This window comes from Mustela nivalis (genome assembly GCF_964662115.1).
Source record: "Mustela nivalis genome assembly, chromosome: 15".
Lineage (NCBI taxonomy): Eukaryota > Metazoa > Chordata > Mammalia > Carnivora > Mustelidae > Mustela > Mustela nivalis.
In genome coordinates, this window is record NC_139034.1 from 4,140,832 (window position 1) to 4,166,912 (window position 26,081).

The window sequence follows — 26,081 nt, forward strand, 5'->3', positions numbered from 1 at the left end:
GGTACCTGTGGTTTAATGGGGACAGTTTCCGTTTCACAAGATGACCTTTTGGAGATAGATGGTTGTACAACAGTGAGAATACACTTGATATCACTAAAACAGTTTAGTGATTCCCAAAAATTATTAAGATAGTAACTTTGATGTTGTATTTTACCACAATTAGATTTTTTTTTTTTTAAGAGATGAGGCAAGGCCAAGAGGAGGTGAGATTAGAAAGTAGTAGTTCTTCACCTACTTCCATCAATCCCGAGGGAACAGGATTGAAAGAAAGTATCACACAGTCTGGACTAGGGGCTTCACAGGGCATCACTCATGTAGTCACAGAGACCCGAGCTCAGAAGCACGGTCTCACTGGGTTTAATGCTCTGCAGTCACAGTTTCAAAATGCTTAATGAATATCAAACAAAGGGCCCCACATTTTCATTTGCACTTGGCCTCACAAATTATGGAGTCAGTCCTGCTTATAATTCACAACTTAGTAAATAAATACAAACACATACAACATATACAAACACATTTACGCTTTCCAAAAGATTCTGTGGATTTCTGCCAGTGAGTCAAATAATTTTTAGATCATTTCATCTTCACAGTTTTAATCTTTAAGCTGTCAGTGTCTTCAGCCAAAGACTATCAGGAATAAACTTACAGTGTAACAAGTCAGGTTTGTTACTCGCTGCATTGAGGGAGAATGCCCAGTAGGGGGAAACTGTAGGGTATTAGTAAGAGAGTGTCAGCGGGAACCTATAGCAGGATTTGAGCTTTGGTTGGGTGATTTGGAAGACAATCTGAGGGTCTGAGTTTACTGGATTGGATGCTGTAGAAAGAGAAGGAAACTTGAACACTGAATATCTCAATAAATATAAATGTTTGGAGGAAAGACTAGACTGGAGATAAAGCTGTCAGGGATGAAGAAGTAGCAGTCATTCATTTTAGCCAAGACAAGGCTGCTCAGTATTTGTGGGTTGCACAGTGATTTCATTTTTGTCCATGGTTAGACAAATTCAAAATGTGGTTTTGCTTTGTCTCATTCTGTCATGGCCTAAGAGTGACTCTGTCAGAGAGGGGTTCTTAAGACTGTTTATGTACAAAAGGAAAATCCAATGGCCTAGCCATGAATGCTGGGCCAGCTCGAAATGTTTGGGGCTGTGCTTTTGTTGTTTTTTTGTTTTTTTCTCCTTCTTAAAACTATGCATCCTGTATTTTGTTGAGAAACAGAGGGGCGCCTGGGAGGCTCAGTGGGTTGAAGCCTCTGCCTTCGGCTCAGATCATGGTCCCAGAATCCCAGGCTCTCTGCTCAGCGGGGAGCCTGCTTCCTCCTCTCTCTCTGCCTGCGTCTCTGCCTCCTTATGATCTCTGTCTGTCAAATAAATAAATAAAATCTTTTTTAAAAAAAACTGAGAAACAGAAACTGTCTTGCCACTGTTACTTTAAAAAAACAATAATATGCTGAAATGCAAACAGATGGTTACACATTTAGCAAAAAGAAGCTCCATGGCAAAGATAACAAGTCGACAAATGATCAGGCAGATTCTAAGTCTTTCCTGCTTCTGAGTTGACAAAGATAAAAACACCATTGCAGGTCATCATCACACATGGAACTTGAACCCAAACTTTTTTAAAGGAAAGGAAGAATCTGAGATTGTTGTCATATAGATAACTTGGAAGATCCGTAATATATTAGCTAATATATATATATATCTTGAAGTCAGGCCAGAAAATGGCTCCCTTACTTTGGAGGAACCTAAGGACATATATGCAGAAGTCCCTCCTTGGCACAAGTCAATGCTGGGAACTGAGTACCCCTGACCACTACCCCCAGTGAGCAAGCATTGGAAAATATTTTTAAACATTACACATACTTTAAAGTAGAGGTTTATAAAGTTAGTAACTGAAAACATACAAAACAAGGTCTGTTTCTTAGCCAGTTCATCAAGAAGTCTGTATTAGTTGTCTAGAGTATTGTTTGGTGTCTTAGCAACAGATGAGAAATCTACAATCTCATCAGTCCAAACTCTGTGGTCATCACACCTCCTTCTTTGGCTCTCCTGCTCTCTTCCCCTGATAAGGACCCCTGTGATTACATTGAGCCCACCTGGATAAACTCCCATATTCATATTCCTAACTTAATCACATATGACCTCTTTTGCCTTGTTAGGTAATATATTCCCAGGTTCTGGGAATTAGACATGGACATCTTTGGGAGAATCATTGTTCTGCTTACTACCCTTAAAAAAAAAACCTTTCAGAACAAATAGAATATGTGATATATGTAGAATTCCTGTAAAATTACTGTTTGAAATTGTGCTTACAGAACAGAGAGGATTTATCTATTAAAGCTGCCTCAGATCAGATACTTAGGTTATGTTTGGCTCTTTGTACTTTGTGGATATTTTTCCACCATATTCTGAATTCCACTAGCTCATAAAACCTGGTCTCTCGTGTATTTGGGGATTTTTAGCTGTGAGCTGATGTTCACTGAATTCTGTGGGAATTCCTTGATCCTCTGGTTTAAGGTACATTATTCTGGAGACGATATGCATCTTCCTTCTGATAGGCACTGCAGGCAATACTAACAAAGGAACCAATCTGAATTCTTGGATTAGTGGTTTAAAGACTACACAGGTAATAAGAATTTGGGCTCCAAATTCTTGGAAAGGTGGTTTGTGGTTACAAATTCTCAGAGAAACTCTTTCTCCCCTCCACCTAGAACCAAGGCCAAGACAGACAAGCCTCCACATACAGATTAGTTATTTTGTCCTACTACTCCTTTCACTAGCAGTATTGCCCTCTGAATACGAGCTTCACTTGGGGGTCTACAATTGGATACCCCATCTTGCACAGATTGCACAGATTGGCAAATATCTTAGAGCAGCTGTGATGTCCACATATCTCTTAGGATCTGCGCTCCCAAATTTGACCTCTCAGAATTTCCATTACTTTCTTGCCAGCTCAGCTATGCATTATAAGCTATACATTTACTTAATACTTTTAAGTATTTTGAAGTGGAAAGGGCTTTCAGGATACTCACTTTGCCATATTACCAGAAACCAAACTCTAGACTATTTCTTTAAAATCTAATATTCTTAAATATCATGTGCATTTTATATTTCATGAGAAAAGAGAAATACTATAACATATATCCATTTCAGTAATGAGTTATTCAATGTGAATATGATGTCTACTATGCACATGAATTTATAACATACAATTGCTAATTGACTAAACATGGTTCTTGTTCATATGTGTAGCAAAAAAAAAACCCTTTTTTCTTTTAAAAAGTGGTAACTTTTTAGAGTTACCACTGGTAAGGTCTTACTCTTCTGTTTCCCAATTTTGCCCACTTAGAAATTTTATATATATATTATATATATAATTTATATGTATTGTTATATAAATATTATATATATTTACATATATAATACCTAAATTCACCTGAAGCCAATAAACTTAGTCTTAAAAACAATATATTTCTGAAATGCATCAAAACACAAAGAATGCTTATTTTTTTACATAATCTAGCCTATTCACTCTGTTGCTTCAGAAATCGAGGCCCAAACTGGTTACAGACTCACTCAAGGATATAAAGCATTAGCCACGTATGGGATGGAAAACAGTCTTCTGACTCTTTCCTTTAAACATACTGAATAAGAACTGCTTTTTCCCCACTCTTCCTACTAAACCACGATGGCTCTCTCATGTAAAAAAAAAAAAAAAAAGAAAAAGAAAAAGAAAGAAAGAAAGAAAAAAATCCTGTCTGGTGGGACTTACTTATAGGAGTAATTGGCACAATTTATTGGCTTAAACCCAAAGATTCAAGGTAGCCAGTTTCCTGGAGAAAACAGGAGTTTGCATCCACTCCTTCCCTCATGAATGCTGCCTAACACCAGAGTCCTAGCCTGTCAAGTTTGAACTTAGGGCTCCTGTTTTCCATCTGGGGAGCCCTGGTGTACCTAACAACCCCCCGCCCCAGCTCCTTTCAGGATTTCATTACCAACAGAGTTCGGCCTACTGGGAGCCTATGCCTCGTGGTACATGGCCCATCAATTAGTTGATCCCTGCTGGGCAGTTTGAAATGAAGACCCTCAAAGTGGGTTAGTCAAGGGTCGGTGGAGCCATAGACATACATCCAACAGTACAGTCACTGCAATGGTGGGCTTTAGTAAGGCAGGACCCCAGACAAGGACCAGCTAGGAAACTATCCTCCCCAAAACTGCTGAAAGTTCCCAGAGCTGTTGACTGACTACCAGAAGCTCAGATGTCGCCTGAACAATGTCCCGTTTCTGCAACAGTGATGTAGCTGCAGGGATAGCTTCCAGTGTCCCTTGCTTCCTTGAAGAGCCTCACAATCAATCCCCACTGACAGAGGTAATCTGGGTACCTCTATCCTCATAACCTGAATAGGCCTAGCATCTATTTTGTTCAGAAATTAGATGGAACTATTGGCTGAAGGAAATTATAATGTATCTAAACTGCTTGGTTTTAAACGGTATGATTTATATAAATTAGACCTGCAGCAATAACTAAGTGTAGGGATCAATAACACTGGTAAATGTTAACTAAATTGCCCATAAATACAACCCGAATAAAAGTCTTCATATCGCTGAAGAATGGTTTACAGCTACCAACCAAAAAATCATTTCTATTCAATTAAGTGTGTTTGTTGTTAAAGAGGAACAAGTAAGAAACATAATATGGTGCCCCTGTTCCTTTTCTGGAAAGACTTTGTTTTCACAATTTATTTTTAAAAGTAAAAAGAAAGTAGAAAGAATAATAAACATCCCCATATTTCTACTGAGAACTAGCAACCACCAATATTGACATACGTGCTTCTTGTCATTTTTTTAAATAAGCAAAACATTAAAGTTCTTTTAGCCACCAACCTCACACAACTATTTTCTACTGAATTCAGACAGGGTTTTTATTTATTTTTTTATAATTTTTTTATTTTTTTATAAACATATACTGTATTATTAGCCCCAGGGATTCAGGTCGGTGAATCGCCAGGTTTACACACTTCACAGCACTCACCATAGCACATACCCTCCCCAATGTCTATAAATCCCACCAACCCTCTCCCTACCCCCTCTCGCCCCAGCAACCCTCAGTTTGTTTTGTGAGATTAAGAGTCTCTTATGGTTTGTCTCCCTCCTGATCCCATCTTGTTTCATTTATTCTTTTCTTATCCCCAAACCCCCCACGTTGCATCTCCACTTCCTCATATGAGGGAGATCACATGATAGTTGTCTTTCTCTGATTGACTTATTTTGCTAAGCATAATACCCTCTAGTTCCATCCACATCATCGCAAATGGCAAGATTTTATTTCTTTTGATGGTTGCATAGTATTCCATTGTATATATATACCACATCTTCTTTATCCATTCATCTATTGATGGACATCTAGGTTCTTTCCATAGTTTAGCTATTGTGGATATTGCTGCTATAAACATTCAGGTGCACGTGCCCCTCTGCATCACTACATTTGTATTTTTAGGGTATATTTACCTACCTACCCTACCCAGTAGTGCAATTGCTGGGTCGTAGGGTAGCTCTATTTTCAACTTTTTGAGAAATCTCCATGCTGTTTTCCAGAGTGGTTGCACCAGCTTGCATTCCCACCAACAGTGTAGGAGGGTTCACCTTTCTCCACATCCTCGCCAGCATCTGTCATTTCCTGACTTGTTAATTTTAGCCATTCTAACTGGTGTGAGGTGATATCTCATTGTGGTTTTGATTTGTATTTCCCTGATGCCGAGTGAGGTGGAGCACTTTTTCACGCAGACAGGATTTTTAAATGCCATAGCCTAAAAACACAATGATAACATATTTCCCCCTTGGGAGAATTATGTTTGAGTAGCTAATGCGCTCAAAAACACCTGCTTTAAACTTTAGTAAGCCAAAGCAAATTTTAGCCTTTCCTCCCAATGTGGGGAATGAGATTAGGTCAGATAGATGGGACCACAAAAGCGGCTGTTTCTTTGATGAGATGGTGTTCTACAGACTTCCCGGGATTGTCCCTATGGCGAAAGAAAGGAAAAAGAGACAGAGGGTAGTAGCCAGAATAACCACACCAATGGCCTCATGCAGATTAGACTCTAGGCAAAGAATCTGTATAAGCAGTTTGGCCTCAAGGCCCTCTCTGCCCCTGGAAAAGACATGGTCATGAGGGGAGAGACCTGATCACACATTTACCAACTGGAATGCTGCATGGCTGAATGTCTAGAACCCTACTGTGCAGGGATCCCAAGAGAAAGCCAGATGAAACGTTTGGAGGAGCTTTCAGATATACTCAGACAATCCCTCAAGTTCAGTAACTATGCCCATAAATCAAAACCAGCCATTTGGCCATGTTTTATCCCAGTTAGACCAGTTCCAATATTTTTCATTGGTATATTTCAAGAACTTAACACATAAACACCTGGAAAAGAAAGGGGTCTTAGTGGGGTTTTCAGCAGGCTCAGACATTCCAGAACGTTGCAGTCTACACCATTTAAGAACTAAGAATGTACTCATTCAAGACACAGGAGTACGTGGCTGCAGCCTACCATTTCTACCTCTAGAGGTCAGCCTAGCACTAGAAGTCAAAATATTGCCATCGTCTCTTCAATTAATTTATAAATTTTTATTCAAAATTGGAGAAAAGAAAATGTTAAGAATTAACCCTGTAGGGCAAAATATGGGTGGTTTAATTTTTTCATATTTCTATTTTTGAAGTTTTATTCAAAAGGAGCATTTATTACTTTGAAAAGATAAAGACAACGGAGAAATTGGAATCCTTGTCTACTACCACTGGGACTGTAACACATGCAGCTGCTATGGAAAATACTATGGTGGTTCCTCAAAAAATTTTAAAAATGGACTTACCACAAGTCCCAGCAATCCACTTCTAGATATATATTCAGAAGAAATGAAAGCAGGGACTTAAAGAGATCTTTATACATCCATGTTCATAGCAGCATTATTCACAATAGCCAGAAGGTAGAAGCAACTCAAATGTCCATCAGTGGATGAAGGGATAAACAAAATGTGGTCTATACACAAGAAGGAATATTATTCAGCCTTTAAAAAGAAGGAAATCCTGGGGCATCTGGGTGGCTCAATCGATTAAGCATCTGCCTTTGGTTCGGGTCATGATCTCAGGGTCTTGGGATCGAGCACCACATCAGGTTTCTTGCTCAAGGGGAGTCTGTTTCTCCCTCTGCCTCTGCCCCTACCCACGGTTTGTGTGCTCTCTCTCTCAAATAAATAAAATCTTAAAAAAAGAACCATGCCCCCCCCCACATCCGTCCAGGCACTGTCCTTTGATCAGCAACAACAATGCTAAATGGAGACTGGCAGATTCTTTTCTGGACAAACTGAAGAGTCAAAGAAAAGAGATAGGCAGACACAGATACTTAGAGATACCACTGATGTCTCCAGGCCCTTACCTTAGCTCCGTTGCTATGGTATCCCCATGCTGGACTTTCTGAGTACCCCCAGCCACCACTCTAACTGCATACAAGCAGATTAACTTGAAGTGCCACAAAAATCCTGGATTCCGTTACCGCAACGTGAAACTGGACAACAGATGTGCAACAGTGCAGCCCATCTCCCACAGTGGGAGAGTAGATAAACCCTCAAAATCGTTCCTGATGTTTTTGAAGTGGGGATAAAAGGATAGAATACAAAAGTTTTTACTAAAGGGTGGCCCCAGACTTCTTTTGCTTGACAGCACAGTGTTTTTAAAGTCTCAAATGCCTTCCACCAAAGGCTAGGTCCAATTTGCCAAGGGCTACACCTCTTCCTACTTCATTGTCTCCTCCACTGGTTACCAGACCAGCCTCCTTACTCACCTGAATTTGAAACCCTCTCAGTGAAGTATATAAATTTAAATGTACTGTAGAAAGAAAAAGAACTCTCTCCATTTGCCCCACAGAATTACTAGGGATCTGATTGCCCCCACTGGTCCTGCCATCACTGCCCCTGCTTCTCCCCTCCTCACCTGGGCACTCTGAAATTCTCTTCCCTCAGGCTGGTGGTGACACTGGGACTTGGGAGGTGGGGAGATATTCAGGGGAGCAGAGCGCTTGCATAAGCCTCAAGTCTGTCAATTTCACTAACATTTACACGTGTCAAGCCTTGGCCCAGTTAATACATGTACTTTCATTTGTTTGTCATTGTTGGAAATCTCAGAGAGACACAACTAGACAAAGCAGAATTCATAACATTCTTGAGTCCACACCCTATACCACATAAGCCTTCACAACCCTACCTTCACTGTTAATATGTGCATGTCCACATGCACAAAAGCATACCGGATCATGACAGAAGCATGTATCCTCAAAATGCTCAACAACAGTCCCTCTTATTCCCACCATTCAGAGACAGTCAAAGTATTCTGATTTCTCCCAATTTTATGAATGTACAATTAGCAATATAACTTCTACGAATCAGATAAAGCTATACTATTTCTGTTTGGGAAGAAAAATAAATAACTGAAATGAAGCAACCATTTGAACTGCCCTAGTAACAGCCAAGTGAGAGCACAATCTGTGAACACACAGATAAGTCAGGTTGAATGACCCCGCTGAACCCATACACCATCGGTGTGAACTTTTGGTATCAGGATCTCAGATCCCTTCTGAACTTTCCTGTGCAGGTAGGTTTAGTCAACTCGTTTCCTGTACCCCACTTCAGGGGAGTTTAATTAAACCACCAAAGACAGGCTCCTGCTCATGAATAGGGGACATGTCTCTCCATTTACAGAAGTTTTATTTCCTGTCATTCAAAAATTTTTTTAAATTTCTCCATGAGGGGCGCCTGGGTGGCTCAGTGGGTTAAGCCGCTGCCTTCGGCTCAGGTCATGGTCTCAGGGTCCTGGGATCGAGTCCCGCATCGGGCTCTCCGCTCAGCGGGGAGCCTGCTTCCCTCTCTCTCTCTCTCTACCTGCCTCTCCATCTACTTGTGATTCCTCTCTGTCAAATAAATAAAACCTTTTAAAAAAAAATTTCTCCATGAATTTGTTATACATTCTTTTTCTATTTATACCTAGGTTGCTCACATTTTTGGTAACTGTAGCAAAATTTACTGTTTCCTAACCATGGGTTGCCAATGTATAGAAATATAATTGGGTTTTTTTTTTTCCTACCTGACATACATTTTCCCCAGCCTTGGAGTTTAACCTACACAATCTATGTTCGAATTTCACCTGATAATAAAGCAATTGCTATCAGATTGGCTAGGCCTGCTCAACTTCTCCTGAAATGTCATAACATGTTAATTATTACAAATACACTGCTGATCTAGTTCCATGGGTGGGGGTGGGGGAATAGTAAATATTTTAGGCTTTGTGGATCATTTGGTCTCTGTTGCAACTATTACTATAGAGTGAATACAGACATAGGTAATATGTAAACAAATGGGCACCCTATGTCCCTGTAAAAAGTTCATGTAGGTTTGTTCCCTTAAGACAGGGACTGGGACTGATAGTTCTGCATCACTTCCTATAGAAGTGGAATTCCCTAAGTAGAGGACAGCTGTAGAAACACATAACTAGGAACCCTCAGAACCTAGAATCAGTAAAGGATAGCAATCTAACTATAGGAACCTGACCAGGACTTGGTATATTGGTAATCTACCAATCTATTGCCATAATCCTGAGAATTATTAATTTTGGCTGCAACTCAGCTGGGCTCATCATGAGGTCGCAGTCATATGGCACATTAGCTAGGGATTATTTGTCAAGGATGGCTTCACTCATTTATCTAGCAGCTGGTGCTGGTGTTGGCTAGTGCTGGCTAGTGCAGCTGGGCCACATGTCTCTGCATGGCCAGACTGGACTGACTGACAGGATAAAGGATGGCCGGAAGGGTTCTCAACAGCAAGTGATGGTAAGTTCTCAAAAAACACAGGTGCTTTCCAGGCCTCTGCTTGCATCACATCTGCTATCTGTCCCATTGGCAAGTGCAAGTCTGTGCCCAAGCCCAGAGTCAGGCTTCTCCCAGAAACAAAGCCATGGGCACCTGGGTAGCTCAGTCATTAAGCATCTGCCTTTGGCTCAGGTCATGATCCCAGGGTCCTGGGATACAACCCTATGTCAAGCTCCCTATTCAGCGGAAAGTCTGCTTCTCCCTTCCCCTCTGCCCCTCCCTCTGCTTGTGCTCTCTCTCTCTCTCTGTGTCAAATAAGTAAACAAAATCTTAAAAAAAAAAATTCATACTGCAAAGAGGTGTGCAGAGAGGAATGGAAGCAATTTGTGGCCATTTGGGGATCTACTACAGTCAGCTATTCTAGCCAAAGATATATAGGAAAACTGATAAATGTCCCTTTCAAACCAGAACAGATCAACCCAAAAGGAATCCAGATCAAAACTGAATTCAAGATATTTAAGCAAGTGCAGAGGTCTGGGTAGCAGGTTAAAAATACCCACCAGAAGCCCAATTACTGGAAATGCCTAAATTCAGGGACAAGGAGTTCAGTCACTAGGGAGACAGGAGGACAGAACAGCAACTTGGGATCAGTTCTGGTGGCTTATTCACTTCTAATTTATTTAGAAAGCTGATTTGGTTTAGGGAATTTGCATACCAGAATGGCCATCTACAGGTGGTAAAGAGATGGCCATAGAGAAATTGAGAAGAGTTAAGTTTACCAAAATACAGTGATTTCAGATTGGGACTCATGCAAAACAAGGCAGTTTGCCCCCTGCCTCAGAGTAGAGGCCCGTCACTGAGGTATCAGTATGGTCCATGCCAGATGGCCCTGGACTACTAATGGCTAAGATGGCCCTGTCACTATGTGGAAATGATGCTGGATCCAAATCCTACAAAGTCAGTTCCTGATCTATGAGTCCATATTATACCTTTTACTTGATTCTTGTTTTTCTTCTTAAAATACATTCATATGTGTAAGCCTGATGATTCACAGGCCTATACCCCTGGGGCAAATAATACATTGTATGTTAGTAAAAATAATTCAAAAAATTAAAAAAAAATTTTTTAAATATTCATAGTCTTAAATTCTTAATTGAAACCTAACATGTGCCCAGCATAAGGCATACAATGGAAAACTAAAACCAAGTAGTAAAGCATCTGCTAATAAGGTTTTCCAAGGTCAAGCTACCCTTCTATTTTGAGATTTAAATATGTTTAGTTTTAAGCTTCTCATTTTACTGCTCCATTAGAAAAGGATTAGTCTTGGGTGATATCTTTTTAATTTTTCTTAATTCCCTGTGATCTCTTGGCATGGTATGAGTTATGATAATTTCTCTAATCTTCTAATGTTGTAATATTTTTAAAAATCAACTTCACCCAGTTTAAGTTCATTTTTACAATTTCAGAAACAAGATGTACTATATCTACTCATTTAAGATATAGTGTTTGGGGCGCCTGGGTGGCTCAGTGGGTTAAGCCACTGTCTTCGGCTCAGGTCATGATCTCAGGGTCCTGGGATCGAGTTCCGCATCAGGCTCTCTGTTCAGCAGGGAGCCTGCTTCCCTATCTCTCTCTCTGGCTGCCTCTCTGTCTACTTGTGATTTCTCTCTGTCAAATTAATAAATAAAAAAAAAATCTTTAAAAAAAAAGATATAGTGTTTAATAGGTCTAACATAAATAGAATTTTCATGCAGAAGTAGTAATATTTCAACCACATATTTTCTACTATAAAATGTTCAGAAGGATCTGAATTTGGGAACTGAGCCAAACTGCCAGGGTGGGACAGATGGCCAGGAAAAAGGCTATGAAAAATATGGCAAGAAGAATTAATCTTTGAGACTCTAGACAAGGTTCCCATGACTCAATTAAAAGGAATTACTGAGCTAGCATCTATTTCTGGAGACAAGAGATGTGCATGCTGCTTCTTTCTCTGGCCATAATGGCTATCACAGAGACCACATAACATTTCAATACTGAGAGGTACTGAGAGTGTAATACACAGTCTCTGTCCTCATGGAGGTCACAACCTAGTGTGATGACTGAAGACGACAAGCCAGTGTCCTAAAATGCTGCCTGTTGGGCACAGACTATTTTGACACAATGAAGAAGTTACACTGTTTATACTTCTTGACAAAAAAGATAAAGTTGATTCTCCTTATACTTTATGCCTAATACATGGTCAAGGACTTTGTAGTCTTGGTTCCTGGACATCTAAGGACTACAACCAATAACCCAATGTTGTTGACTTGAGCTAAAAGTCACTGTTCATCTGCAGCGTGACACAGTTTACTTACTGAAAGAAATAGCAATAATTCTTTCCTGACTGAAAAAATCTGAAACTCAGAATTCTTCTTACTGACAAAGGTATTTACAAAAATGAGGTTTGGGCTCAATCCTCTTCACTTGGTTTCCGTGTACAGGAATGGAACATCTGAAATCTTGTGATTTAAGAAAGGGAAACAGGTGGTTTTACTTAAGTGACAAGACCAAAAATGTAGTCCTCCCGAGGAGAGCAATATGACACGACTCAGCCTGATTTTCCTGTTGCTATTTGCTAGCAATAATTCGAGAAGAAAGAGGTAGTCAGTCACAAGATACACTAAGATCTCTACTTCCTGCCAAGGAAGTATAACCAGTTCTGCATATTTAAGTTAACTCAGCATATGTGCAGGTGAATTACAAAAATAAATTTTCTGCTATTGAGAAAAGATCTGAGTGTATTCTTTTTAAAGACTGGATACAAAAGAATTCAATAAATTGCTTTTCTTTAATAAAGCTGCTAATAGCAATAATTGTTTTTTTAGTTCAAAACTCTTACAGACTGACGTCTAAAAGTTCAATCTAATTGAGCATGAATTATATGAAGAAATATTAGCTCTAACTTAAGCAAAGCAGTAGGATAATAGGGAAGTATTTTATCTGGCCTTAAAAATAAACAATGAAATATATTTTTAAAGATTTACTTATTTATTTTAGAGAGAGAAAGAGAAGATCAAGCACAAGCAGACAGAGGGGCAGAGGAGGAGAGAATCCCAAGCAGACACACATTGAGCACAGAGCCCAAAGCGGGGCTCAATCTCAAAATCCTGAGATCATGACCTGAGGTGAAACCAAGGGTCGGATACTCAACTGACTCAGCCACCCAGGTGCCCCAATGAAAAAAAAATTTTTTTTAATTTAATTAAAAAAAATTAAAAACCCTGCTCACAGTTTTCACATATACTCTCTGATGCCTGAAAGGGCTTTAAAAGTGGAACACTAAAATGATACACCTAAAAAATAAGGCCTGAAATACAAAACCCAGAGAAATAGAACAAAGATCTTTTCAGTTAGGAATCTTAGACTTTTTTCTGTAGCCGCTGGTTAAGGCTGCTCCACCACCTGTTTTCATATGGCCTGTGAGATGAAATGGCTTTTACATTTTTAAATAGTTGGGGAAAAAAAGAATATTTTGTGACATGTGCAAGTTATATGAAGTCCAAAGTTCAGTGTGAACTCATGAAGTTTCACTGGAACAGAGCTGGGCCCATTTGTTCACATATTATCTGTGGTTGCTTCACTCTACAAGGAGTGGCTGCTATAGAAACCATATGACCTTCAAAGCCTAAAACATTTCCTACTTGGCCTTTACAGAGAGAAGGCCAGCCCCTGGAACACAGGTAGAACTACCTTCATACCTGACTTGGTCAGAGGCTGTGCTCTTCTGCGAAACCAGACCTGTCACTGGGCTGACATCTCTAGTCTCCAAATCCGCCAACCACAGATACTGTCAATGATGTGGGGACCAAAGGCAGAAGAAAAATTATTCAGTTTCCTTACTATCTACAGACTATTGACAAGCCCTGGAAACAGGCAGAGTGACCTTCCTTTAGGGACTAATTGCCTTGATGTTGATACTTTGCTAATGACAAAAGGCAATCTTAGCCTAACCCCCAGGACCCTGTGAGTCAACAAAAACTCCTTTGGAAACTTCCTTTATCTCTAAACACCCCAAGATACATGTTGGCAATCATGCCCCAAGCATGTGGCCCACCGACTCTTACAAACTACAAGATCCCATATAGGAATAATTTTTATGCATGAGGGAGTCACAGCAAGTAGAGCAAGTCAGGGAAAATTTCAAGGTTCTCTCTTTAACCAAAAGAAGCAAAAACAGAAAAAGAACTCAAAGAAGATACACAAATAGCAAGTAAACATATGAAAAGATGCTCCACAGATTTGTCATCAAGGAAATGCAAAGTAAAACGACAATGAGCTGCCACTACCTACCTGTTAGAATGGCCCAAATCCAGAACACTGACACCACCAAACGCTGCTAGAACTCTGACTTACTGCTGGTGGGAGTGCAAAATGGCCCACACATTTGGAAGACAGTTTGGCAGTCTAGCCTTTGGTGCTCCACCCAGTCCTCTTTGAATCCCTCTGACCAGCACTGGGTGCCCATCCTCCAACTTTTGAATCTTTGCTGCTAATGGCTCACCCCTGCCCTCACCCCCAAAGTACTACTCCAGGACCCAGAGCAGAGACACAGAAGTACCTGGGAGTTCACATCCACCCAAGCCCCTAGGAATGCCCCTCAGTCAGTGACTGATGCAGAAATATGGAAACTCAGCTCCTGGCTTAAGCGGTGACATACTTGACACAATATTTTATGCTCCAGGACTCCAGGAATCTTGCTGATCCTGGGACTTCTGAAATTATACCCTTAGTTGGCCTCTTTGTCTTCCTTTTCCTGTCCCTACCAATCAATCCCTCATTGGTTTCTCCTTGTAGCACTTCTTTAATAAATCACTGGCCTGAGAATCCCTATCTCAGGATCTGATTTTGAGGAACCTGAGCTAAGACAACCTCAGGTACTGGAATTATTAGATATATAATATAAAACAATTATGTATTAAGTGCACAAAGATTTAAAAACTGGTAACCACAGGGACACCTGAGTGGCTCAGTCAGTTAAGTGTCTGCCTTTGGCTCAGGTCATGATCCCAGGGTCTTGGGATTGAGTCCCATATCAGGCTCCTTGCTATGTGCTGAGCCTGCTTCTCCCTCTGCCTGCTACTCTGCCTGCTTGACCTTGCTCTCTCTCTCTCTCTGACAAATAAATAAATCTTTAAAATAAAATAAAAAAAAATCTTAAAGAAAAAGTAACCACAGAGAATGAGCAAAACAATGAGAAGCTATTAAAAATGAATGAGTATATTTGGAAAAGAGGCAAATAGATAGATAGAACTATTAAAGTGAAGATTTGATTATTGAAATAAATTCAGAGGATGATTTAACAATAGATAAGACACAGCTAAAACTAGAATTAGTGAACTGGAAGAAAAATCTAAGGAATGTATCCAAAATATATTCCAAGGAGTCAGGGAAACAGAAAATATAAGAGAGGTTAAAAGATGTGAAGGCTAGAATGAATTGGTTCAACAGACATATAATAAAAATCCAAGAAGGAAAAATAAACCCAGCAGTCTCACTCTTAGGTATGTACACTGTAGATATTGTACTTATGCACCAGGAGACATACACAAGGACATAAATGGCAACATTGTTTACAATAGCCCCCAACTGGAAATAGCTTAATGTTCATCAGAAGCATAAAACAGAAGTAAATAATAGCAAAGTCACACACTAGAAAATTATATAGCAATAAACATAGATGTACTACAGCTATATAAGCAATAACATGGATGAATCTCAAAAAAATTTCATAAGGCACAAAAATAAGCAGAACAAAACCATACATTATTTAGAGTACATATCAACAGTAAAACTTCTTTAAAGCAAGGTAACAATATAGTTACTTCTGCTGGGAAGACACGGGATCGGTTTCAAAAGGTATACACAGGGTCTTGACAATACCTAGATCTCAAGATGGACAGTAGTTTCATAAATTCTCCTTTTATTGTATACTTCATAAGCTAACATAAATGATCTATTCTTCTGTGTATTTTAAATATTATATTAAAAGTAATGTTTGCAGGATCTCTATAAAACAAATAGTATAGATAGGTGCTAAAGGCACTCAGACCTACCCTTAATGCGTCAGATGAACCAGAGTTTGAATCTTCTGCCTTACTGTGTCTTTTTGAGCAGGTTATTGACCATTTATAGACCTAAGTTTTCTCCTAAAATAATGGCAATATAATCTGCCTTATGGGGCTTACTATGAGAATTTATATATAAGATTACCAGACTAGTAAATTCCATGGTGGATAGAACTGTATCTCTCTTAGTCATCTATACATCCCTAGTGGAGAGCATATACCTGGAACATAGTAGATATTTATTATGCTAATTCCTCTTCCGTCTATAAGAGCACAGAACAAAACGTTAGGAGTATGTGTGTTTAGTTTTAAAGTTGTTCTTTCATTTTTTTTTTTCATTTGGGGTTTGTTTTTATTTTTATTTGTAAAGATTTTATTTTTAAGTAATCCCTACACCCAATGTGGGGCTTGAACTTACAACCCCAATATCAAGAGTCACAATGCTCCACCAACTGAGTCAGGCAGGCAGGCACCCCTGTTTGTTCACTTTTCAGATTGACACTTCATCTTGACATTGACTCTATGTTACTACATATAAGAAGTAACTTGACTTCTCCAGGTTTTGGGTTCTTAATCTGTTACACAACAAAACTGAACTAAAGTATATCATTTCTTGGTGTCTATAGCCTGATGTCACACTATATATATTAGTTTTTTCAAAAAGTAACAATAAAGTCAGCATATATTTGTTACACAAAATGTAAATTCAAGTTACACATTCATGGATCTCCCCCAAGGAGAATAACTACCTATACAATACCACATTTGAGATGGTCAAAACTATGTTCAGCGATAGTCCTCTTGGGTGAATGTATCATAAATTAGGGCCCTCTGACCTTCCAGCACATTACATTAGTTTGGTGCTTCTAACTTTGACCTACCCATACTCAGCCTCTTTCCTATGGTTCCTATTTTCCTTCTTGCCCCCTGTGATTATTCCAAAACTTACCCCTCCTCATGCTTAGCACTCAGTACACATAACTTCACCAACTCTGACACCTCTAAGTATTACAGTTATCACAGTTCATTTGAGTCCTGACAACATTAGATCAATAGGTCAAAACAAACCTCAGGACACCCTCTTCTGAAAATATAATGCCCATGAAGCTCTAAGCTATCACATGCTGAGAGCTGGTCATCCGCCCAGAGGGAACACAGGGAAACGCTAACCTCCAGCCCAGTGTGACACAGGGACAGAAGAAAATTCACTCAGGCTAGAAGCCTAAGACGGATGTTCAGCTCCTCCACTCCCATCACACATTTTTATATCACACAAACAGTCCTCTCACAATCTGAGCCCCTTCTTCAGTCTTAATTTTTTATGGTTCACCCACTGTGGGTCTGGCCTTTACCAGCTCAAAGGCACTGTAACAGCCATCAAATGGAAGAGTAAAATCACAGATAGTTATAGCCTTGAGAGTATAATAAACAAGACCCACTGAGAGCAGCAGAGCCTTTCCAATTCCTCCTGGAGGGTGCCAGCCAACTTACCTGATCTTTTCCAAGGCATTTGTTACCTGCTGTTGCCCAATATCATAGAGTTTCACCTTGAAGCCTCCACTGGCAAACAACATAGCCCAGCTTTGTCCAATGAGTCCACTAAAGGGAAAGAAAATTAAGAAATGTGTCCAGTTAACTTAATGGAACAGTTTTTCATTCCTAACCCAGAATGAAATTTTAAAAATGATATAGCATCCTATTCTAAAACACTTAATATCTTAAAATTATACACTTGTATAGCTGTATTTATTTAAAATATTATCTCTTAATGATAATGATCATATAATCTCTCTGATATGAGGAATTTGAGAGGCTGGGTGGAGGGTGGTGGCGGTAGGGAGGGAAAAAATGAAACAAGATGGAACCAGGGAGGGAGACAAACCGTAAGAGACTCTTAATCTCAGGAAACAAACTGAGGGCTGCTGGGGGTCAGGAGGGAGGGACAGGGTGGCTGGGTGGTGGACACTGGGAGGGTTATGTGCTATGGTGAGTGCTGTGAATTGAGTAAGACTGATGATTCACAGACCTGTCCCCGAAGCAAATAATACATTATATGTTCATTTAAAAAATGTTATCTCTTTCCATACAGGAGCCCCTGAATCCTCAACTCAATCCTCAACAATATTACTGCTGACCAGAGTCAGCAGTACCGGATGTCAGGTAGTTAACATTAGTTCACACACCGAAACAAAAACTCCACAGTCTGGAGCCAGTAGGGTGTGGTAGAAGTGAAAGACTCCTCTGTGAATCCCCATTTGACCACTGTGTCGGGCAAGTCACTTAACGTGAAGAACAGAGATAGTATTTTCCCCACCCTCTTCAATTAAACAATTGCTGCTACCACCACCAGCTTTTGAACACATCTTGGGTGCCATGAAATATTCAACATCTTATACATCATTCCTCTGTCAATCTTTACAACAACCCCACAAGGCAGGTGGTATTATTATTTCCCATTTTATATATGGGCAAACTGAGGCATAGAGGGGTTAAGAATATGCAAGCTAAATGTGCTGGAGCTATGAGATAAACCCAAAGAGCCAAACCCTGGGATCCTAACTAGTGGTACCTCTCCCATCCTATTTCAGTGTGCTACCAGAAAAGGAAAAGATAAAAAAGACATTAAAAACTCACACGAAGTTGTTCAAAAGGTTAAAAATGAATGTTAAGGAGCACATCTAGAGCCCAAATATTGGGTTTCTAATATTCTCTAATAAAGGGAACCAGAGGTTCTTGGAGAAATGGCTGATTCTAGGACTGAGCCAGGAAATACACAACATGAGCCCAGAGTAATTGGGAGTGCCAGAAAGTACATAGTGCTAATAAAAAATTAAAATTTTAAAAAATTGTAAAGGCCTATCCTGACAGAACATATCAAAGGATTGCAGGAGCCAAATGAAAGAGTTCTAGGGGCCAAAATTGGAAGAAGTTGAACAAAAAAGTAAAGTAACACTGGATTATAATCCAAAGTATAAACTAAGTATCCATGAGTCCACACTGACGTCAATAAATGTTTGAATAAACAAATAAATGCGAAAGAAGCCAAATCTTCCTTGCAGAAGAATTGCCCAATAATTTATGCAGACACTCTGCCCTCAGAGAATTGTAACCTAACTCCCCACTCCTGAAGCAGGGGCTGTATGGAAGACTTCCTTCCAAAGAGTACAGTAATGAAAAGAAAAAATTTAGAATGACTTTACAGTGGTTAAAACTGGCAAAATAAAAGTTTTAAGAGCAATTCCACTCCTCAGTATGTACCCAACAGGAATGAAACATATGTCCCAAGAAAAACTACACTGTACATGTTTCTATGAGGACTACTCACAACAGCTAAATGGAAATGACCCAAAGATTCAATAGCTAGTGAACAGGTAAACAAAATGTGGTATACCCATAAAAAGTTATTCAGCCATAAAAAAGAATAAAGTATTGATACATGCTCCATGGAACCTTAAAAAAATTCTCAGCAAAAGAAATCAATTAGTAAGGTCTACATATTGCTGGATTCCACTTCTAGCAACTGGCAAATCTACAGAGACAGAAAATGGATTTGTAGTTGTCCCAGGGCTGGAGAGGAAGGAATGGGAGTAACAGCTGAGGGGTGAAGGGTTTCTTTTGGGGATGATGGGAATATTCTAAAATTCACTGTAGTGACAGTTGTATAACCCTGTGAATGTGCTAAAAGGGTGAACTGTGTGCTAGATGGATCTCAACAAATCCATTATTTAAAAAATGAATGTATGTGAAAATGCTTTGAAAACCAACTCCTGACGCACAAATGGAGAGCAATAATACTTAGTAAACTCTTAAATTTGGTTGCGTGAAAGGGCAAAGAGGAAATGAATTGCACATTTGGTAGAAGGTGGGTGGTTACCTTGAGGCAGGATTAGAATTTTAAAAATCTTTCCCCAAAGGTGCTTGCCTGCTACATAAGTGGTCAGCTAGAGGTGAGAGGGAAACGTCTTCTCACAACACAACTAAGGCTCAGATATTCAAGGGATTTCTCCAGTGGAGGTGACGTACAAGAAGGCAGCTTATAGAGCTAATAGGCAACAAAATCCACTTAAACTTGTCTATAATTCCAAACTCCGGAGCTGTTTCATTTCGTTCCAAGCTGACCAATTCAAAAGGGTACACTACAGTTTCCCCTTAGGGGACCTACAGGCTAACAGATACATTTGATAACCCTCCACAAGGGCAGAACTAGTGGTGGGGCCATTGAGAATTTACCCAGCCTGCTGAGTAATCCAACTCTGGGTGCAAAGATCAGCTGTGTTCAGCATCTTGTGTTTTTTAAAATGACCACTAATTACACACTCATCAAAAAAAATGAAATCTTGCCATTTGCAACTGCGTGGATAGAACTTGAGGGTATTATTCTAAGTGAAGTGAGGCAATCAGAGAAAGACAATTATCATATGATCTCACTGATACGTGGAATTAAAGAAACAAAACAGAGGATCGTGGGGAAGAGAGGAAAAAACAAAACAAGACAAAACCAGAGATGGAGACAAACCATAAGAGACCCTTAACCACAGGAAACAAACTGAGGGTTGCTGGAGGTCAGGGAGTTGTAGGGATGGGGTAACTGGGTGATGGGCATTAAGGAGGGCATGTGATGTAATGAGCATGGGATGTTATATAAGACTGATGAATCATAGGCCTATACCTCTGAACCAATAATATACTGTATGTTAATTAATTGAGTTTAAATTTAAAAATGTTTTAAAAAGTACAATAAAATAAAAATGGCCACTAAATCATACAGACTTAAAAGGAAGGAAATTCTGGACACATGCCCAACATGGATCAACACTGAAGACATAATGCAAAATAAAATTAACTCAGTCACCAAAAGACAAATACTGCATGATTCCACTTGTATGAGGTACTCAGAGTAGTCAAAATCATAGAGACAGAGAATAGAATGTTGGTCACCAGGGACTCGGCAGGGAAGGGAGGCTTGGGGATTATTTAATGGGGACAGAGTTGCAGTTTTGCAAGAGAAAAAAATTCTGGAGATTGGTTGCACAATGTAAATACACTTAACACTACTAAACCACACACTTGAAAATGTTTAAGATGGCAAATGCTATGTGCATCTCACCACAATTTTTTTAACTGTTTAAATAAACTTATTCTGCAAAAGGTAAATTCTTGGTTTGGGCAAAGCTTCCTTACCCTACCAGAGGATAACTAGCACTTTCTCCCTGGCTTAGAGGAGCATGTATTAATAACATTCAGATCTCAACTCCCATGGTCTTTCTCCAAGTATTACTGTCTGTCCCTTTGTTCTTCTGGGGACTGTACCTCAAAAGGTAATCTTGGCCCACCCAAGGTCTATCTTCTTAAGATAGTCTTTCCTTTGGGACCAACCCTAGAAAAATTCTACCCCTGGCACCCATTTTGTATGCAGATGCCTGCACTGGTGTGGATAAATCTGGAGAGGAAGCAAATGACAAATGCTTCTACCTTTATTTCTAGGTCTGGAAAGGTTACACACATCTGTTGTTTTTTGTTAGTCATGAATATCTAAGTATGTTAATAAAAAACATGGTGAATTTTACACAGTGATGTTAAAAGAAAGTAGTATGAATTTATCAGCAATATGAATTTATTTTTGTTTGCTTGTTCAACAGGCTAAGTTCTATGCACCAGGAACCATGTTGCTCACCTTTGTGTTTCTAGAACACTACAGAGGCTTGATAAATGTTAGCTATTGGCAAAAAACAAACAAAACAAAAGAGACAAAAGAAAAAAACAAAACAAAGAAACAAAGAAAAGAAACCACACAACAACAACAACAAAAAAAAAACCCCACCTGATTATCTAGTGATAAATACTATATAACAGTCAACAGCCTCTTCCTATGAGGTTAATATGAAGGCTACAGTTGTTCACTAAAGAAATATTTAGAGGACCTATGGGTGTTTGGCACAGTTCCAGGCACTGGGGATGCAGCAGTGACAAAACAAAAATTCTTGCCTCATGGAGCTTACAGTGGGCAGGCAGAAAAAAAACTAAGCAGGTAAGTAAGATATCATAGTAAAGTAACAAGTGCTGGGGGAGAGAAGAAGCAGGGAACAGGGACAACAAGGAGGAGAATGGGGACTGGGAGGAAAAGAAATTCTAAAAGCACACTAGGGACTGACTCGCCAGGAAGGTCACATATTAACAAAGGGCTGAAGGAAGTGAGGGGGCAAGCCACAAAGGCATCTGGGAAAAATGCATTCCCAGCAGAGGGAAGAACAGGTGCAAAAACCTGAGGGAATGTGTTGCATGCTCCAAATCAACAAGGCTGGTAAGTTTGGAGTAGAGAGGGAAGGGGGAGGATGGTAGGAGGAGGTCAGAGAGGGCAGGAGGGATGCCTCAGAGGCTGCCGAGAGCTTTTCACTTTGGCTCCAAGTGAGATGAGCAGATAATAGAAGGTTTTAGAGGAAAGACATGCTCTGACTTCAGTTTTATAAGGTTCTGGCTGCTTTAATAAGAATATACCTGGGTGCCTGGGTGGTTCAGTCAGTTAAGTGTACAGCTCTTGATTCAGCTCAAGTCATGATCTTAGGCTTGTGAGATCAAACTCTGCATCAGGATCCCTGCTCAGCATGGAGGCTGCTTAATATTCTCTCCCTCTCCCTGTCCTCCCACAAGTGTGCTCTCTCTATAAAAAATTTAAAAATAAACTTTTAAAAAATTAAAAATTAAAAAAAAAATTTAAGTATATACTGAAGACAGGCAAAGATGGAAGTAAACAAATCACCTAGAAGTCAGAAGACCACTGCAAAATATGGTAGTAGGCTACAGCAGGATAGAAGCAGAGGCGGAGACAGGAAATGGTCAGCGGAGTTCTGAATACACAGGTTTTCACAGGCAGACTACAAGAGTTGCTGTGTGCCACATGGGGGTGTGAGAAAAAGAACTGGGGATGACATCACGTTTCTTTTGGACAGCAGAAGAAAGGACAGAAAGGCCATTATCCCTGGTGGGGAAGACCATAACTGAAGTAGATTTAGGGAGAGAAGATCAGGCATTATTCAATATAGGATGCTTTAAGTTTGAAAAAGATGTCTAATCACACATCTAGGAAACAACTAGACAGAAGTCTCAAGGTTAATGGGCAAGACCTAGGCGGAGGATATGAATTTGGGATTACTGCAAAGACATGGTATGTACAGGCATGAAACCAGATGAGATCACTGAGGAAGTAACTAAAAATAAAGAAGTCAAAGAACTGAGACTTAGAACACTCCTCCAAATTCACTGAAGGATACGGAACAGGAGATGGGAGGAAAATCAGATGCAGGGGATCAGAGAAGTGAAAGGGAATCTCAGTGAGAAGAAAGTGACCATCTGGGTCAAAACTGACCACTGGGGTTCACAAGACGAATGGGGGTGGGGACAGTGACAAGAGTAGTTCTGATAGACTGGTAGGGAGGAAACCCTGCCTGAGTGTAAGAGAAATGAGCCTCTAGATCTAACTACCAGTTTAGGAAATGAAGGGACAGGGGAAGGAACACATTAAATAGATACATTTGGCAAAATCCAGAATTTAGAAAATTTCATAGAACAAATGACCATGTTCTTCAACAAATAAACTGCAAGAAAATTTTAAAGAGAGGGTGAGAGAGAGAGAGAGAGATGGGGAAACCTATAGATTGAAAAAGCTAAGAAACAGATCAACTAAATACAATGTGTGGGCCTTACTTGGACCCTGAATCAATCAAATCAACAGTAAAAAAGTTTTTGAGTAATCAGGGAAATTCTGAATACTGATGGGATATTTAAAGATACTATTTGGGGGGCGACTGGGTGGCACAGTGGGTTGAGCCTCTGCCTTCGATCCAGGCCATGATCTCAGCATGCTGGGATGGAGCCCCATGTCAGGCTCTCTGCTCGGTGGGGAGCCTGCTTCCCTCTCTCTCTGCCTGCCTCTCTGCCTTCTTGTGATCTCTCTCTGTCAAATAAATAGGTAAAATCTTAAAAAAAAAAAAAAAAGAAAAGTTTAAAAAAATGATACTATTTGATAATATTAAGGAATTTTGTTAATGTTTTATACTTGATGATGCTATTATTATAATAATTTTTAAAATATAATTGACCCTTGAACAACATGGGTTTGAACTGTGTGTCCATTTATATGCAGATTTTTACAGTATAGTACTGTAAATATATTTTCTCTTCCTTGTGATTTTTTAAAAAGATTTTATTTATTTTTTTGAGAGAGAGTGAGACAGCAAGAGAGGGAACCCAAGCAGGGGGAGAAGGAGAGGGAGAAGCAGACTCCCCATATAGCAGGGAGCCTGATGCAGGGCTCAATCCCAGGATCTGGTTTCATGACCTGAGCCAAAGACAGATGCTTAACTACTGAGCCACTCAGGTGCCCCTTCCTTGTGATTTTCTTAACATCTTTTCTCTAGCTTACTTTAAGAACACAGTATTTAATACAGGTAATGTGCAAAATATGTGTTGCCTATTGGTGTTATCAATAAGGCTTCCAGTCAAGAGTAGGCTATCAGTAATTAAGTTTGAGAGGAGTCAAAGTTATAGATGGATTTTCAACTCCATGGGGGTGTTCAGCACCCCTAACTTCTGCATCTTTTAAGGGTCAATTGTAGTCCTTGTTTTTAGGTATATCCTGACATATTTATTAGTGAAATGATATAAATGCCTGGGATTTGTTTCAAATTAATCCACAGAAGGAAACATAAATGAAACTAGATTAGCCCCATGTTAATAACAGTTGAAACAGGGGGTAAGAGGGGTACATAAGTTTTCATTATACTATTTTCTCAACTTTGATATGATTTGAAACTAAAGAATGTGGATGGGAAGAAAGGAAGTAGAGACAGAATACAGACAATTTCATCAAGGTCTGAAGAAAAATGTGGCAGTTACTAGAAGGAGAAAGGAGGTCAAGGGGGTATTTTTATGAGGTTGGGAGAAATAGCCACATTTACACACTGTGGGGCTGATTTCCTGCAGACCACGTAGCACTTTGGTCTGAGGCTCCTGCACCTGGTTCCACTGCTTGGGCTGTCCTGAGGTTTGATGTTACTGAAGAAAAGACCAAGCAGATGGAAAATCCTTGGAAGTGGAAGTATCAGAAGAGAGGTAGGTAATCACTTGTCATCAAGTATTGGGTAGGTGATTGGACTATTCTCCATTTTTCTCTCAATCTTGAGATTATTCCAGTGCCACTGGGAATAACAAAAGTGAGTTGCACCTGATCCACAGATTGCCCTGGTACTCTTTGTACAATTCAAAGACCAATCAACAACACTCTCTAGGGTTCCTCAGAATTGGAAGCCTTTCAAAATGTGATCCAGAGGTCAGGAGAAACATAGTCCCCATTTCAGAGGAGCCAAAAGTGGTGTGTGGACAAAGCCAGGCATTGAGTGGTGGGAAGAATTTTTCCTGGAGCACACACATGTCTTGCTGGTTCTTGACTCAGATCATCTGTTAGAATTATTTTTCAGAAATATATCCCTCAAGGATAAAGAGCAAGCTTACTTACCTCTTACTATAAAAACAGTGGTTTCCCCAAGCTCTATGTTCTTGTCTTGGATGCACACTGAATCTGCAGGTTTCTACCAGGAACCTTCACATATCCCCCATGGGACTCAGGGCAAAAGGAAAAATACTAATAGCATGCTCATGCTGTTTGCTCTGCTATGATTAAGAACGTTCTCTGTCTCTGACCCATGAGTCTCATGTCCTCTGCCACCATTCAGGAAATAGTAACAAACTAAATTATTAGCAAGCAGACAGAACGTTCAGCAGGACAGGCTTGCCTCAGGTGTGGTGTTATTTCATTGTAGTAACTATGCACTGCTTTGAGGAAGGGATGGTGGTGGCTAGAATAGCAGTCAAAGGATGGGCTCCAAGAACTATTATCCCCACCCCATCTCCCCTCTCCCAACCTCTCCTAATTCAGCTAATCTATCCTTCAGGCTCTGAGTACAGAAAGCACTCCGCACAGTTACAATACCCCCTCTTCTGTCAGGCTTGGGCCCAAGCAACTGAAGGGAAGAGCTTGGCATGCCTCTTACTGACCTGAAAATCCTGCTAATGCCACAGAAGTGCTTGCTATCCAAGCTTCAAAGCTCTCACACAATATTCACTTGAGCTAAGCC

At 39.9% G+C, this 26,081-nt stretch overlaps 1 protein-coding gene across 4 annotated transcripts in view; it reads right to left on the reverse strand.

Annotated features, from left to right (window-relative positions):
• Positions 1-26,081, reverse strand: part of CRYL1 (crystallin lambda 1) — a 148,568-nt gene that overhangs the window by 97,761 nt on the left and 24,726 nt on the right. For 2 of the 4 annotated variants that reach the window (XM_082701694.1, XM_082701692.1), the window contains exon 2: positions 17,382-17,550. The gene's annotated coding sequence lies outside the window, so the exon portion shown is untranslated. Of the gene's footprint in view, positions 1-17,350; positions 17,551-26,081 lie in introns of all 4 variants that reach the window. The other 2 variants (XM_082701695.1, XM_082701693.1) reach the window with 1 other exon arrangement.